This window comes from Chiloscyllium punctatum, chromosome 18 (assembly GCF_047496795.1).
Source record: "Chiloscyllium punctatum isolate Juve2018m chromosome 18, sChiPun1.3, whole genome shotgun sequence".
Classification (NCBI taxonomy): domain Eukaryota; kingdom Metazoa; phylum Chordata; class Chondrichthyes; order Orectolobiformes; family Hemiscylliidae; genus Chiloscyllium; species Chiloscyllium punctatum.
In genome coordinates this window covers 58,299,368-58,317,179 of record NC_092756.1, presented here as the reverse complement: position 1 = coordinate 58,317,179, position 17,812 = coordinate 58,299,368, and positions in this window count along the sequence as shown.

Below are 17,812 nucleotides of genomic sequence, written 5' to 3'. Positions count from 1 at the left end.
AGACAGAGAGGGAGAGACACAGAGAGAGAGAGAGACAGAGAGGGAGAGACACAGAGAGAGTGAGAGACAGAGAGAGAGAGGGTCAGAGACAGAGGGACACAGAGAGAGAGGGACACAAAGAGAATGAAAGACAGAGAGGGAGAGGGACACAGAGAGGGAGAGAGGGACAGAGCGAGAGAGGGACAGGGACTGAGAGAGGGACAGAGAGAGATTGAGAGAGAGAGAGGGACACAGAGAGAGTGACAGAGCCAGACAGCTAGGGACAGAGACAGAGAGACGGACACAGAGAGAGAGACAGAGAAAGAGGGACAGAGAGAGAGGGACAGAGAGAGAGAGAGGGACACAGAGAGAGAGAGGAACAGAGAGAGTGACGGACACAGAGAGAGAGGGACCCAGAGAGAGTGAGGGACATAGAGAGAGTGGGACACAGAGAGAGGGACACAGAGGGACACACAGAGAAAGGGAGGTACACAGAGAGATAGGTACACATAGAGAGTATAAGACACAGACAGAGTGAGGGACACAGAAAGTGAGGGACAGAGAGGGAGCGGGACACAGAGAAAGACAGAGAGGGGAGAGACACAGAGAGAGTGAGGGACAGATAGAGAGAGAGACACACAGAGAGAGAGAGAGGAACTGAGAGAGAGACAGAGCGGGACAGAGACACAGATAGAGAGAGACAGAGAGAAAGGGACAGAGAGAGAGAGGGACAGAGAGACATAGAGAGACAGAGAGAGAAGGACAGAGAGAGATGGATAGAGAGAGAGAGAGAGTGACAGAGAGAAAGAGATAGAGATAGAGAGGGACAGAGAGACACAGAGGGCCAGAGAGAGAGGGACAGAGAGAGAGGGACACAGAGAGAGAGGGACAGGGAGAGAGTGGGGGACAGAGAGAGAGGGGGGGACAGAGAGGGAGAGTGGGACGCAGAGAGAGAGAGGGACAGAGAGAGAGGGCGACACAGAGAGGGACAGAGAGAGAAAGAGACGCCGAGAGAGAGGGACAGAGAGAGTGGGCGATAGAGAGAGAGGGACACAGAGCGAGGGACAGAGAGAGAGAGAGACAGAGAGAGAGAGTGGGACAGAGAGAGGGACAGAGAGAAAGTGGGGGACAGAGAGAGAGTGACAGAGAGAGAGAGAGTGGGACACAGAGAGAGACAGAGAGGGAGGGACAGATGACACAGAGAGAAACAGAGAGAGAGGGACAGAGAGAGAGGGACACAGTGAGAGAGAGGGTCAGAGAGACACAGAGAGCGAGGGATAGACAGACAAAGAGGGACAGAGAGAGAGGGACAGAGAGATGGGGACATAGAGAGAGAGAGGAACACATGGACAGAGTGACATAGAGAGGGACACAGAGAGAGAGTGAGGTACAGAGAGAGACACACACACAGAGGGGGAGGGACAGAGAGAGACAGACAGAGAGGGACAGAGAGAGAGGGACAGCGAGACAGAGAGAGAGAGGGACAGAGAGAGAGAGAGAGAGAGAGAGTGATAAAAAGAGAGAACGGGACAGCGACAGAGAGAGGGACACAGAGAGAGAGGGAAACAGAGAGGGAGACGGGCACACAGAGAGGGAGAGAGGTTGTGAGAGAGAGGGACCGAGAGATACAGAAAGACAGAGCGGGAGAGGGACACAGAGAGGACGAGAGGGACAGAGCGGGAGAGGGACAGGGACAGAGAGAGGGACAGACAGAGATTGAGAGAGAGGGGGACATAGACAGGGAAAGAGGGACAGAGAGAGAGAGTCAGAGAGAGAGAGGGACAGAGAAAGGGACACACAGAGAGAGGGACGGAGAGAGCGAGAGGGACAGAGATAGAGGGGCACAGAGAGAGAGAGGGGCACAGAGAGAGAGGGACACAGAGAGTGACGGACACAGAGAGAGAGGGAGACAGAGAGCGGAACAGAGAGAGAGACGGACAGAGAGAGAGAGAGAGGGACACAGAGAGAGAGGGACACAGAGAGAAATAGAGAGAGAGGCACAGAGAAAGAGGGACACAGTGAGAGAGAGGGGCAGAGAGACTCAGAGAGTGAGGGATAGAGAGAGACAGAGAGGAACAGAGAGAGAGAGGGACAGAGAGAGATGGACACAGACAGAGAGGGACAGAGAGCGAGAGGGGGACAGAGAGAGAGATAGAAAGACAGAGGGGGATAGGGACACAGAGAGGAAGAGATGGACAGAGCGGGAGAGGGACAGGGACAGAGAGAGGGACAGAGAAAGATTGAGAGAGAGAGGGACACAGAGATGGACACAGACAGAGAAAGAGGGACACAGAGAGAGTGACGGACAGAGAGAGAGACATGGACAGAGAGAGATGGGGACACGGAGAGCGTGACAGAGACGGACAGCGAGGGACAGAGACGGAGAGACAGACAGAGAGAGAGAGAGGGACAGAGAAAGAGACACAGAGAGAGAGAGGAACAGAGAGACGGACGGACACAGTGAGAGAGGGACACAGAGAAGGGGTCACAGAGAGAGGGACAGAGAGACACAGAAAAAAACAGAGAGAGAGGGACACAGTGAGAGAGAGGGGCAGAGAGACTCAGAGAGTGAAGGATAGAGAGAGACAGGGAGGAACGTGGGGGGGGGAACAGAGAGAGAGAGGGACATAGAGAGAGAGGAACAGAGAGAGTGACGGACACAGGGAGAGAGGGACACAGAGAGAGAGGGACACAGAGAAGGTGACAGAGAGAGACAGAGAGGGAGGGACAGAGAGACACAGAGAAAAACAGAGAGAGAGAGGGAAACTGAGAGAGACGGACAGAGAGAGAGAGGGGGACAGAGAAAGAGATAGAAAGACAGAGAGGGAGAGGGACACAGAGAGAGGAACAGAGAGAGTGACGGACACAGAGAGAGAGAGGGACACACAGAGAGAGGGACACAGAGAAGGTAACACAGAGAGAGTCAGAGAGAAAGGGACAGAGAACCACAGAGAGAAACAGAGAGAGAGGGAAACTGAGAGAGAGGGACAGAGAGAGAGAGGGACAGAGAGAGAGAGAGGGACAGAGAGAGAGACACAGAGAAAGAGCAACACAGAGAGAGAGTGACACAGAGAGAGAAACACAGAGACAGAGAGAGAGAGGGGGAAATAGAGAGGGAGACGGACACACAGAGATGAAAAAGAGACAGAGAGAGAGAGGGACACAGAGAGGGAGAGAGGGATAGAGCAGGAGAGGAACAGGGACAGAGAGAGGGACAGAGAGAGATTGAGAGAGGGGGGGACACAGAGAGGGACACAGACAGAGAAAGAGGGACACAGAGAGAGTGACGTACAGAGAGAGACAAGGACAGAGAGAGAGGGGGACACGGAGAGAGTGACTGAGATGGACAACTAGGGACAGAGACAGAGAGATGGACACAGAGAGAGAGAGGGACAGAGAGAGAGGAACAGAGAGAGTGACGGACAGAGAGAGAGAGAGAGGGACACAGAGAGAGAGAAACACAGAGAAGGGGACACAGAGAGAGACAGAGAGAGAGGTACAGAGAGACACAGAGAGAAACAGAGAGAGAGGGATAGAGAGAGAGGGACACAGTGACAGAGATGAGCAGAGAGACTCCGAGAGTGAGGGATAAAGAGAGACAGAGAGGAACAGAGAGAGAGGGGGACAGAGAGACAGGGACACAGAAAGAGAGAGGGCGACAGAGAGAGGGGGGGCCAGAGGGACAGAGAGAGAGGGACAGAGAGAGACAGAGAGAGGGGGAGAGAGTGACAGAGCGACACAGAGAGAGAGACAAAGAGACAGAGACGGAGAGAGTGACAAAGAGAGAGAACGGGACAGCGACAGAGCGAGGGACAGAGAGAGAGAGGGGGACAGAGACAGAGAGGAACAGAGAGTGTGGGGGACAGAGAGAGAGAGAGGGACACATAGTGAGGGACAGAGAGAGAAACACACAGAGAGAGAGGGACAGAGAGAGACACAGAGAGAGACAGAGAGAGAGGGACACAGAGAGAGACAGAGAGAGAGGGACAGAGAGAGAGTGGGGGACAGAGAGAGAGGGACACAGAGTGAGGGACACAGAGAGAAGGACAGAGAGAGGGAGGGACACAGAGAGACACAGAGGGAGAGAGGTGCAGAGAGAGGGAGGGACACAGAGAGAGGGACACAGAGAGAGACAGAGAGAGAGAGGGACAGAGGACAGAGAGAGCGGGACAGAGAGAGAGGGACACACAGAGAGCGAGAGAGAGGGACAGAGAGACACAGCGAGAAACAGAAAGAGAGGGACAGGAAGAGCGAGAAGGACACGGTGAGATAGAGAGGGACAGAGTGACACAGAGTTGAGGGATAGAGAGAGAGGGAGACACAGAGTGGGACAAAGAGAGAGGGACAGAGAGAGAGAGAGTGACACAGAGAGAAAGGGACACAGTGAGAGAGAGAGGGACAGATATAGAGAGCGAGGGACAGAGAGACACAGAGAGAGAGATGGAGGGACAGAGAGACAGAAGGACAGAGAGACAGAGGGACAACGAGACAGAAGGACAGAGAGATAGGGACAGAGAGTGAGAGCGACAGAGAGTGAGAGGGACAGAGAGACTGAGAGAGAGGGAGAGGGAGAAAGTGACAGAGCGACAGAGAGAGACAAAGAGACAGAGAGGGAGAGAGTGACAAAGAGAGAGAACGGGACAGCGACAGAGAGAGGGATACAGAGAAAGATGGAAACAGAGAGGGAGACGGACATAGAGAGAGACGCTGCGAGTGAGACAGAGAGAGAGAAGGACAGAGAGAGAGAGAGGGACAGGGAGAGAGAGAGGGACACGGAGAGGGACACAAACAGGGAGAGAGGAACGCAGCGAGAGTGACGGACAGAGAGAGAGAGAAAGACGGACAGAGAGAGAGGGACAAGGAGAGAGTGACAGAGAGGGACAGCTAGGGACAGAGACAGAGAGATGGACAGAGAGAGAGAAGGACACAGAGAGATTAGGACACAGAGAGAGTGAGGGACACAAAGAGAGAGAGACACAGAGAGAGAGAGTGGGACGCAGAGAGGGACACACACACAGAGAGAGGGAGGGACACAGAGAGAGTGAGGGACACAGAGAGTGAGGGACACAGAGAGAGAGGGGAACAGAGAGAGTGACGGACACAGAGAGAGAGGGACACAGAAAGAGCGGGACACAGAGGGATACAGAGAGAGAGAGGGAGGGACACAGAGAGATAGGGACACACAGAGAGTGAGGGACACAGAGAGAGTGAGCGACACAGAGAGTGAGGGACAGAGAGAGTGGGAGGGACAAAGAGAGAGTGAGGGACACAGAGAGAATGAGGGACAGAGAGAGCGACACAGAGAGAGACACAGAGAGAGAGGGGCAGAGAGAGAGGGACATAGAGAGGGAGGGACAGAGAGAGAGAGAGGGACAGAGCGAGAGAGGGACAGAGAGAGAGAGGGACAGAGCGAGAGTGGGACAGAGAGAGAGAGGGACAGAGAGAGGGACAGAGAGAGAGGGACACAGAGAGAGGGACACAGAGAGAGAGGGACAGAGAAAGAGGGGCACAGAGAGAGAGAGAGGGACAGATAGAGAGAGGGACAGAGAGAGAGACAGAGCGAGACAGAGAGAGACACACACACACACAGAGGGACAGAGAGACACAGAGAGAGACAGAGAGAGGGACAGAGAGAGAGTAACAGAGAGAGAGAGGGACAGAGAGAAAGGTACAGAGAGTGAGGGGGACAGAGAGAGAGGGACAAATAGTGAGGGAAAGAGAGACAGAGAGAGAGGGACAGAGAGAGAATTGGGGACAGAGAGAGAGAGGGACAGAGAGAGAGGGACACGTAGAGAGAGGGACAGAGAGAGATAGGGAGGGACAGAGAGGGACAGAGAGGGACAGCGAGAGAGAGGGACAGAGTGTGAGTGGGGGACAGAGAGAGAGGCACACAGAGTGAGGGACAGAGTGAGAGAGAGACGGAGAGAGTGGGACAGAGTGGGGGAGAGAGAGAGAGGGACACAGAGAGAGAGGGACACAGAGAGAGACAGAGAGAGGGACAAAGACAGAGAGAGAGGGACACAGAGAGAGGGACACACACAGAGAGAGGGAGAGAGACAGAGAGACATAGATAGAAACAGAGAGAGAGAGGGACACAGTGAGATCGAGAATGGCAGAGAGACACAGAGATGAGGGATAGAGAGAGAGAGAGAGTGGGACAGAGAGAGAGGTACAGAGAAAGAGGGACACACAGAGAGAGGGACACAGAGAGTACGGGACACAGTGAGAGCGAGAGGGACAGAGACAGGGACGAAGAGAGATTGAGAGAGAGCGGGACACAGAGAGGCACACAGAGAGCGACAGAGAAAGAGGGACAGTGAGAGAAAGTGACAGAGAGACAGAGAGGGAGAGAGTGACAAAGAGAGAGAATGGGACAGCGACAGAGAGAGGGATACAGAGAAAGACGGAAACAGAGAGGGAGACGGACATAGAGAGAGAGACATTGCGAGAGAGACAGAGAGAGAAAGAGAGGGGGACAGAGAGAGAGAAAGACAGAGTGGGAGAGGGACACAGAGAGGAAGAGAGGGACAGAGAGAGAAGGGAAAAGAGAGATTGAGAGAGAGGGACACAGAGAGGGACACAAATAGAGATTGAGGGACACACTGTGACGGACAGAGAGAGAGACGGACAGAGAGAGAGGGACACGGAGAGAGTGACAGAGAGGGACAGCTAGGGACAGAGACAGTGCAATGGACACAGAGAGTGAGAGGGAGGGACACAGAGAGATGAGGACACAGAGAGAGTGAGGGACACAAAGAAAGAACTGGACAGAGAGAGAGAGAGTGGGACGCAGAGAGGGACATAGAGAGAGAGAGAGAGGGACACAGAGAGATAGGAACACAGAGAGTGTGAGGGACAGAGAGAGAGCGGAACACAGAGAGAGACAGAGAGAGGGAGACACAGAGATTGAGGGACACAGAGAGAGAGGGACAGAGAAAGACCAGGTTATAATGTAACAGGATTCTCCGAAAGCTAGTGTTGTGTGATGTCTAACATTATATTTTGATATATATTGACACAGAGGTAGGGAGGGGAGAAGGGGCTTGTGTTTTGGGTGGGTTTATGTGAGGGTTCTGTTGTATTTGGATGGAGAAAGAATGTTGCATTAAAAGAGATCCTCTTTTTAATCTGTCATTCAATCGGGGGGAAGTTCGAGGGGGGAAAGTCCAGGGAGGAGTCGAGGGGGGTAATTCGAGGGGGAGAAGTCGAGGGGGAAATCGAGTGGGGATTTCGAGGTGGGGGAAAGTCGGGGGGAGTCGAGGGGGGATGGTCGAGGGGGGAAGTGTGGTACGTCGAGGGGGGAAGTTGGGGGGTAAAGTTGAGGGGGAAAGTGTAGGATGGGCAGTCGAGGGGGAATGTAGGGGGGAAGTCGAGGTGGAGGAAGGCAGAGAAAGAGAGGGAGAGGGAGAAAGAGAGCGAGAAAAGGGACAGAGAGAGAGCGAGAAAAGGGAAACAGAGAGAGAGAGAGCGAGAGAAAAGGGACAGAGAGAGAGAGAAAAGGGACAGAGAGAGAGAAAAGGGGCACAGGCATAGAGAGAAAGATAAAAGGGACACCGAGAGAGAGAACAGGGACAGAGAGAGAGAAAAGTGACAGCGAGAGAGAGAGAGAAAAGGGACACACACAGAGAAAAAAGCGACAGAGAGAGAGTGAAAAAGGGACGTACACAGAGAGAAAAGGTACAGAGAGAGAGAGAAAGGATACAGAGAGAGAGAGAGAAAGGATACACAGAGAGAGAAAAGGAACACTCCATCACAGTCATCCTGAAACCCTCACACTCACTCCATCACCATCACCCTGAACCCGGAAAACACACTCAATAGCGGTCACCCTGACCCACTCACACTCACTCCATCACTGACACACTGACCCCCTCACACTCACCCCATCACGGTCACCCTGACCCTCTCACACTCACTCACTCCATCACCGGCACCCGGACCCCTCACACTCACTCTGTCACCGCCACCCTGATCCTCTCACACCTACCCCATCACCGTCACACGGAACCCCTCACAATCACTCCACCAACGTCACACTGACCGCTTCACACTCACTCCATCACCGCCAACCTGATGTCTTCACACTCAATCCATCATGGTCACTCTGACCCCCTCACAATCACTCCATCACCATCACCCTGACCCCTCACTTTCACGCCTTCACCATCACCCCGACCCCCACACACTCACTCCATCACCGTTACCCTGACCCCCACACACTCACTCCATCACCCACACACTGACCCCCTCACACTCACTCCATCACCGTCACCCTGACCCCATCACGCTCACTCCATCACTGTCACACAGATATACTCACACTCACTCCATCACTGTCACACTGACACCCGCGCACTCACTCCATCACCGTCACACTGACCCCCACACACTCACTCCATCTCTGTCACCCAGACCCCCTCACACTCACTCCATCACTCACACACTGACCCACTCACACTCACTCCATCACCATCACCCTGACCCCCCTCACACTCCATCATCACCACCTTGACCACGTCACACTCGCTCCATCACCGTCATCCTGTCAATGTCCCGCTGCAGCCTACAACAGCCCTCTATAGGGTATACGACACCTCCTTTTTCGGCTGCAAACTTGTTGACCCATCCTTCAATCCCTTCTTCCAAGTCATTAATAAAAATTACAAACAGAAGAGGCCCAAGGACAGAGCCCTGTGGAACACCACTCACCACTGACTTCCAGGCAGAATATGTTCCTTCTACTACCACTCGCTGTCTTCTGTTGGCCAGTCAATTCTGTATCCAGACAGCTAAGTTCCCCTGTATCCCATTCCTCCTGACCTTCTGAATGAGCCTACCATGGGGAACCTTATCAAATGCCATGCTGAAGTCCATATACACCACATCCACATCTCGACCTCATCAATCTTTCTAATCACATCCTCAAAGAACTCGTTAAGATTTGTAAGGATTTGATCTTCCCCTCACAAAATCATGTTGACTGCATTTAATCAAGCCATGCTGTTCCAGATGGTCATAAATCCTACCCACAGCATCCTTTCTAACAACTTGGAGACGTCAGACGTGAGACTGACTGGTCTGTAATTGCCGGGGATTTTCTTATTTCCTTTCTTTAAGAGTGGAATTACATTTGCCTCTCTCCAGTCCTCGGGTATGATTCCAGTGGAAACCGAGGATGCAAAGATCTTCTCAAGTTGTGAAGCAATCATATTTCTCGCTTCCCAAAGCAGCCGAGGACAAATATGGTCCGGGCCTGGCGACTTGTCACTCTTAATGTTTGACAAATTTTTCAGCACATCCGCTTCCTCTATCTCTATCCTTTTCAGCATGCACATCTGCTCTTCAAAGGTTTCATTCACTACAAAGTTTGTTTCTTTCGTAAAGACAGAAGCAAAAAAATCATTTAGGGCTCCCCCTACCTCCTCAGACTCCACACATATGTTTCCCATGCTATCCCTGATCGGACCTACACTTTCTTTGACCATTCTCTTATTCCTCATATAAGTGTAAAATGCCTTTGTGTTCTCCCTAATCCATTCTGCCAAGCCTTTCTCTTACCCCATCCTGGCTCTCATCAGAACATTTTTGAGCTCCTTCCTCGCCTGCCTGTAATCCTCTGGAGCTGAGCTTGACCCTAGCTTCCTCCACCTGATGTAAGCTACCTTCTTTCTTTTGATGAGAAGTTCCACCGCTCTTGTCATCCAAGGTTCGTTTATCTTATCACTTCTTGCCTGTCTCAGAGGGACATATTTATTCATCGCTTGCAATAACTGTTCCTAAAACAGTCTCCACATGCCTACAGTGTCTTTACCATGGAACAATTGCTCCCAGTCCATGCTTCCTAACCATGTCCAATCGCATCATAGTTTCCTCTTCCCCAATTTAATATCCTCCCATTTTATCTAATCTTCTCCTGCTCCATAGCTATGTAGAATGTCAGGCAGTTGTGGTCACTATGACCAAAATGCTCTCCCACCACAAGATCTGATACCTGCCCCGGCTCATTGCCGAGCACTAAGTCTAGAATGGCCTCTCTCCTCGTCGGCCTTTCAAGGTACTGATTTAGGAAACCCTCCTGAACACACCTTACAAAAACAGCTCCATTCAAATCTTCTGCTTGAAGGAGGTTCCAATCAATATTGGGAAAGTTAAAGTCACCCATTACAACAACCCTACTACATCCACACTTTTCCAAAATCGGCCGATCTACGCTTTCTTCAATCTCCCTGCTGCTATTGGGGAGCCTGTAGTAAACCCTTAACGAGGTGACTGCTCCCTTGCTGTTCCTAATTTCCACCCATACTGACTCGGTAGGCAGATCTTCCTCGACAATGGTAACTTCTGTAGCTGTGATTGTGATACCCTCTCTGATTAGTAGTGCTGCACCACCTGCTATTCCCCCCCCCCCCCCATTCTTTTTAAATGCCTTGCTGATGTATATACTCACTGCTTTCCTTCCCGGTTTCCCCTTTGGTCCTCATCACTTCCTCCGCTGCTCCCACTCCTTCTGTGAAAGAGAAAACTACGCTGCCCGCTACCGGTAAGTAATTTTTAAAAATCTGCATTACCTTAGCTGCAATCTTTCGGGTTTGTCATACCTCCACTGCTGCTCGCACCCACATGTGGAAGTCTCAGAGAGTGTGCAGAGCATATCTAACAGGATGCTGCCTGGGCTGGAGGACATGTCTTAGGAAGAAAGGTTGAGAGAGCTAGGGTTTTTCTCATTGGAGCGAAGAAGGATGAGAGGTGACTTGACAGAGGTGTACAAGATGTTGAGAGACATAGAGTGGATAGCCAGAGCCTTTTCCCAGGGCAGAATTGCCTATCAACTATGGGCATAACTTTAAGGTGATTGGAGGAAGGTTTAGAGAAGATGGCAGAAGTAGGTTCTTTATTCAGAGAGTGGTGGGTGGGCGGAATGCACCGCCAGCGGTGGTAGTAGAGTCAGATACATTAGGGATAGTTAAGAAGACTCTTGGATAGGCACATCGGAGTTCGTACATTAAAGGTCATATAGGTTAGTCTGATCCAAGAGTAAGATAAAATGCCAGCAAAACATTGAGGGCTGAAGGGCTCTTACTATGCTGTACTGTTCTGTGTTCCAAGTTTCACTCAGTTTGTGGATTCTCATCAGTTGGTGATTGTTTGAGGGAGTGAGGCGTGGGAGGGAGTGAGCTGTGTGAGGGAGTGAGCTGTGTGAGGTCAGGAAGCTGGGGTGAGGCGTTCGGCTATGACTTCCAGTTTTGATGTGCTTTCTTACATTCACGTAAGTGCCAGCACAATATACGTGGTTACCTAGACCAGACAAAATCCATCAAGTTCCGTTATTAAAATGATTCTTGGCTTGCTGTTTGCTCCTGGTTTCTTCGGACGCATTCTGTTGGGTGTCTATCAATTAATATCTGACCATCCACAAACATGTACAATTTGATTTTGATACTGGTGAATATGAAGATACATTTATTGGAAATACTTTCAGATGGTTCACTGTGAGTCACAAGATGTTGCAACAGACTGTCAATTGTGAACGTTTTTACCCAGTGTCTTGTCCAGGGGGCAGATGAATGGAGACTGGGGGACATGCCAGATGTCATCACCATAAGTAACTTTGTGCGGTGTGATTCTGACACTCCATGTCCATACATCTGCTCCATGGGCCAGGCTCTGACTGGGGATGATTTTGTAACACCTGGTTCCTAGTCAATCATTGGTATCTAATTTAGACAGAATTGATACCTACACTGAGAGCAGTGATAGCCTGTTGGTTTCTTTCCTCCTGCTCAAGGCGGATCCCAAATGATTCTCTGTGAGGGACTATTTGAAAGATTGCCCTGACCCAGGTTGGAAACTCTCTCGGCAAATTCAGGAGCAGGCCAGTGTCTCAGTCAGCGCCACAGGCAGCTGTGATGTCCAGTCGCACTGTACCCAAATTCACCCTTTTGAACACTTTTAATGCCGGTCATGATGCAAAGTGATGGGTTTCCTGAACTAATTAATGATCAGGAGCTTGCCATGTTTGTGAATTGGGCAATAATAAGATATGAGCTACAATTATTCAACTGAACAATAACTGCATCATCTCTGAAAACAATTTAATTAATTCTGTATTGATGGAATTAAAATATAAACACCGACCAACCTTTTATGATTGTTTACAAAAGTAAAGAATGCTTTTTGTTTTGTAATGAAGAAGAATATGTCGTCTGACTCCTTTGGTGATCACAATTACACATTGAACGTCAGTACTCAAATGCGTACATTGTCGCTCTATCATTTGCAAATTGTTTGACCTCTGACTGATTAAATATTCAGAGTCAGCAAATGATTGCACAATCAAATAGAATTATAACTCTTACACATTTAAATATAACCAATCAATTTAATTTCTCACCTGAAATGTGTGTGCTTCAGCTATTTGCCAAAAATTCTATTAGTTTTAAAATAATGATGGAAAAGGATCTACCAGATCTAAACATTGAAGTTCTAAATTGGATAAACGTCAATTTTGACGGTATTAGGCAAGATCTTTCAAAAGCTGGTGGCGGTAAACGTTCGCAGGTAAGCGGACAGCTAGAAAATGGGAAGCCTTCAGAAATAAAATAGCTGGAGTCCAGAGACAGTATATTCTTGTTAGGGTGAAAGGAAAGGCTGGAAGGTAGAGAGAGAGCTGAATGACTAAAGAAATTGAGGGTTTGGTTAAGAAAAAGAAGGAAGGATATGACAGGTACAGTTACGTTAGATCGAATGAATTCTTAGAAGAGTATAAAGGCACGAGGAGTATACTAAAGAGGGAAATCAGGAAGGCAAAAAGGGGACATGAGTTAGTTTTGGCAAATAGAGTTAAGGAGAATCCAAAAGGATTTTACAAATACATTGAGAACAAAAGGGCAAATAGCGAGAGAATAGAGCACTCAAAGATCAGCAAGGTGCCTTTGTGTGGAGCCGCAGGAATGGGAGAGATACTAAATGAGTATTTTGTATTCGTGTTTACTCAGGAGAAGAACATGGGAGATGTCAATATACTGAGAAATAGATGGTGTCATCTTGAAAAATGTCCATATTACAGAGGAAGAAGTGCTGGATGTCTTTAAATGCATAAAGGTGGAAAATCCCCAAGACCTGATAGATCAGGTGAAACTTGAAAGGGTTCAGAAAAGATTTCCATGCATGTTGCCAAGGTTGGAGGTTTTGAGCGACAGCTGGAGGTTGAACAAGCTGGGTCTGTTTTACCTGAAATGTTGGAGACTGAGGGGTGACCATATAGGGTTAAGAAAATCATGAGGGACTTGGATAGGGTAAATAGACAAGGTATTTTCACTGGGGTGGTGGAGTCCAGAACCAGAGGGCATAGGTTTCGGTTGGGAAGGGAAAAATATAAAAGAGATGTAAGGGGAAGCTTTTTCACTCAGGGGGTTGTTCGTGTTTGTAATGAGCTGCCAGAGGCAGCAGTGGAGGTTAGTACGATTGCAACAATTTAATGGCGTCTGGATGGGTATATGAATAGGAAGTGTTTAGAGGGATATGGGCTGAGTGCTGGCAGGTGGGACTAGATTGGGTTGGGATATCTGGTCAGCATGGACAAGTTGGACTGAAGGGTCTGTTTCCATGCTGTATATCTCTTTGACCCTGTGACTGTAATTTAGAAATGACTATAAGTTGACATGTACTATCAAATAAATAAACCGTTTACATTATTAAATTGTAGCATACAATAAGTTGAAAACTTGCTATTTTTAGAATGAATGATAAAGAACAAAGAACATTCCAGCACAGGAACAGACCCTTCGGCGATCCTAGCCTGTGCTGATCCAGATCCCCCATTTCCTAAACCTGCCACTTATTTTCTAAGTGTCTGAATCTCTCTGTTCCCTGACCATTCATGTTTTTGTCTAAATACGTCTTAGATAACGCTATCGTTCCTGCCCCTACCACCTCCGCTGGCCATACGTTCCAGGCTGCCACCACCCTATGTGTAAAGAACTTCCTACATATATCTGCCCTAAAGATTTCGCCTCTCACTTTAAATTCATGAGTAATTGAGTTCCACAATCTGGGGAAAAAGCTTCTTGCTATCCACCCTGTGTATATCTGTCTTGATTTTGTAGACCTCACCTTCGTCTTTGTAATGAAAATAGTCGTAATCTATTATATCTTTCTTCATAACCAGCACCGTCCATCCCAGGCACCATCCTGGTGAACCTACTCTGTACCCTGGTAAAAACAATGACTGCAGATGCTGAAAATCAAATACTGGATTAGTGGTGCTGGAAGAGCATAGCAGTTCACGCAGCATCCAACGAGCAGCGAAATCAACGTTTTGGGCAAAAGCCCTTCATGATTCCTGATGAAGGGCTTTTGCCCGAAACGTTGATTTCGCTGCTCGTTGGATGCTGCCTGAACTGCTGTGCTCTTCCAGCACCACTAATCCACTACTCTGTACCCTATTCAAAGCATCCACATCCTTTTGTTAATGTGGTACCCAGAACTATATGCAGTATTCCAAATGCGGCCAAACCAAGTCCTATGCAACTGTAACATGACCTGCCAGCGCTTGTACTCAACACCTGATCCAATGAAGGAAAACATGCCATATGCCACCTTGACCACTTTACTGACCTGTGTTGGTGTCTTTAGGAAACAATGGGCCCGAACACCCAGATCTCGCTGTAAGTCAATTTTCCCCAACACTTTTCCGTTTACTGTATAGTTCACTCTTGAAATGCATGACCTCGCATTTGCACAGATTGAACTCCGACTGCCATTTCTGTATCCATTTCTCCAATCTATCCATATTCTGCTGTATTCTCTGACAGTCCCCTTCACTATCTGCTATTCCAACAATCTTGGTGTCATCTGCAAGCTTGCTAATCAGGCAACTGGTACCTTCTTCCAAATCATTGATATATATCACAAATATAACTGGTCCCAGCACTGGTCATAGGTCTCCATTTTGAGAAATCCCCTTCCACTATTACTCTCTGTCTTCTGTTGCCCAGCCAGTTCTCTATCCATCTAGATAGAATACTCTGGACCGCATGCAATTCAACCTTTTCCTTCTGCCGACTATGGGGAACCTAATAAAACGCCTTACTCAAGTCCCTCAGTATCTTCTCCAGCAGCTTCCCTACCACTGATGGCAGGCTCGCCGGATTACAATTACCTGGATTATCCCCGCTATCCTTCTTCAACAATATTAGCAATTCTCCAGTCCTCCGGGACCTCACCCATGTTCAATCATCCTGCGAAGATATATGTTAAAGCCCCAGTTATTTCCACACTCACATTCCTCAGTAACCTTTGGTTGAGCCCATCCGCATTTGAGGGCTTGTCTACCTTAATACCTTTCAGAGTATTCAAAGCTTCCTCCCTCTTTATGTCGACTTGACCCAAAGTTCTCAGAGATCTATCCCTAATCTCAACACCCGTCATGTCCCTCTCCTTCTTAAATAAAGATGAAAAGTACACGCTAAGAATCTCATCCATTTTCTCTGACTCCATGCATAACCTTCTTCCTTTGTCCTTGTGTGGGCCAAACATTTCTAGTTACCCTCTTACCTGGATATCCTTATATATGAAAATACGTTTTTGGGATTTTCCTCAACTCTGTTTGCTAACGATATCTCATGACCAATTTTAACTGTCTTAAATCCTCGATAGTTACTGTGAAATGTAGCTCGTGAAAGGAAAATAAACATTTGTTCGTGCCAGTGGGAACTCAGACCTTTTCAAAGTGATTTGTGCCAAAAAAAAATTGAAATCCGTCTCAGTGCAAATAAAAAGCAAGAGAAGCAACCTCTTGGGAAGAGTAATTTTCAGCCACTGTCCCCTCAAAGTACTTCTGAGGTAGAAAAGAGTGAGGGTTTGTAATGAGGGCACAACAGTAACCATGGGTGGTTTGAACATGCAAATTGTCTGAATTAATCAACTTGACAGTGATATCCTTGAATAAAGATTGATAGAGTGTATGAGAGATTATTTCTGAGAGCAGGACGTCATGGAAATAACCAGAGAATGGTGGCTCAGTGGTTAGCACAGCACCAGGGTCCCAGTTTCGATTCCAGCCTCGGAGGAGTGTCTGCGTATAGTTTGCACATTCTTCCCCTGTCAGCGTGGGTTTCCTCCCACAGTTCAAGGATGTGCAGGTCAGGTGAATTGGCCATGCTAAGTTGCGCATAGAGTTAGGTACATTACTCAGAGTGTAATGGGACTGGGTGGGTTACTCTTCGGAGCGTCGGTTGTGGACTTGTTGGAACGAAGGGCCTATTTCCATACTGTAGGGCATCTAATCTAATATACATTTGATATTATGTAACAAGGAAGGATTGGTGGATGATCTTTGCCTTGGAAGGAGTAACCACAACATGCTGGAGTTTCACATTCAGATTGAAAGAGTGAAGACTGAGTCATACATGAGAGTTTTAGTGTTAGGTAAAGATAATTATACTGACCTAAGGACGGATTTGGCTGTTGTGGTCTAGGGGGAGAAAAGAACAGTCAAAGGCAGGACAGCTGAAGAAATCTGGCTAAGGACCGAAGAGGAATTGCATTACGGAGAAAAATCATCCATATCTTGATAAGGAAGTCAAGGATAACATGAAGGCAAATCCCAGTGCATATCATACGGCACACGTTGGTCACACTGTGGAGGATTGGGCAAGTCAGTGGCCTCGTGGTGTTATCACTGAATTCTTATGTGATAAACCCAGGTGATGTTCTGGTGATCTGGGTTCAAAACTGGAATTACGTTGTGGATGGTGGTTATGAAGCGATTGACAAGAAGAACTCACCTGGTTCACTGATGTCCTTTAGGGAAGGAAACTGCCGTTCTACCATATATTCACAACTCTCAGGCTGAAGACGTTTCTCCTTATCTCCGTTCTAAAGATTTTCTCTTGACTCTCAGGCTATGTCCTTGAATCCTTTCTCTCCTAACAGTGGAAGCATCTTCCCAATATTTACTCTGACCAGGCAACCAGTTTTCTTTATGCTTCTGTTAGAGCCCCCTTCATCCTTATAAACTCCAACGAGTATCGACCCAGAGACTACATATGTTGATCTTGTCATTCCTAGTATCATTCGTATGATGTTCCTCTGAACACGCTCAGGGTTGGTACATCCTTCCTGAGTTATTGGGCCCAAAGTGGTACACAATACACCAAAAGTGATCTGACCAGAGTCTTATAGAGCCGCGAAAATCGAACTCTGCTGTAATATTCAGATCAATTCAAAAGAAATGTCATCATTGTATTTGCCTTTCTGACCAGACAGGCCAACTGAAATAATAATCTTTCGAGGGACAATAATAAATTTATCATCGAGTTACAAAAATGAATAATGATTAAAGCATGCTGGGAAGTAGAACCCAGCCTTGACCAAAGTCTCTGTGCTCATCCACATGCTGCAGAATGCAGACAGGCTGCAGCTACCCAGAGATGGTTTGCAAACAAACCTGACAGCTCCAGACCCTGTAATACATACCTGAAGTTGGACCTAAATGGGACAATGGAATGTCGCCCTTGGGCCATCAATGTGACAACCCCAGGTTGGATCTGATTGATCAGGCTAAATGAACCTGGTCATTTCATTGGCAGATTCTCCACATCCTCGCAAAAGGCGTGAAGACTTGGAAGGATAAGAATCACCGTAAAACCGCTTCGAGAGTGGCAACTCAAGAATAACCACTGAAAGAAAATATACCTACAAGACCATCAGAAGAACAAGAAGACTTCACCACGTGGAATCCAGTCAACTTCTAGTGGGATTGTGTGTGATCGTCCAAAGTTAATTTAAACCATAAGATAGATTGTGGTGTTTTTCATTACATTGTAATACT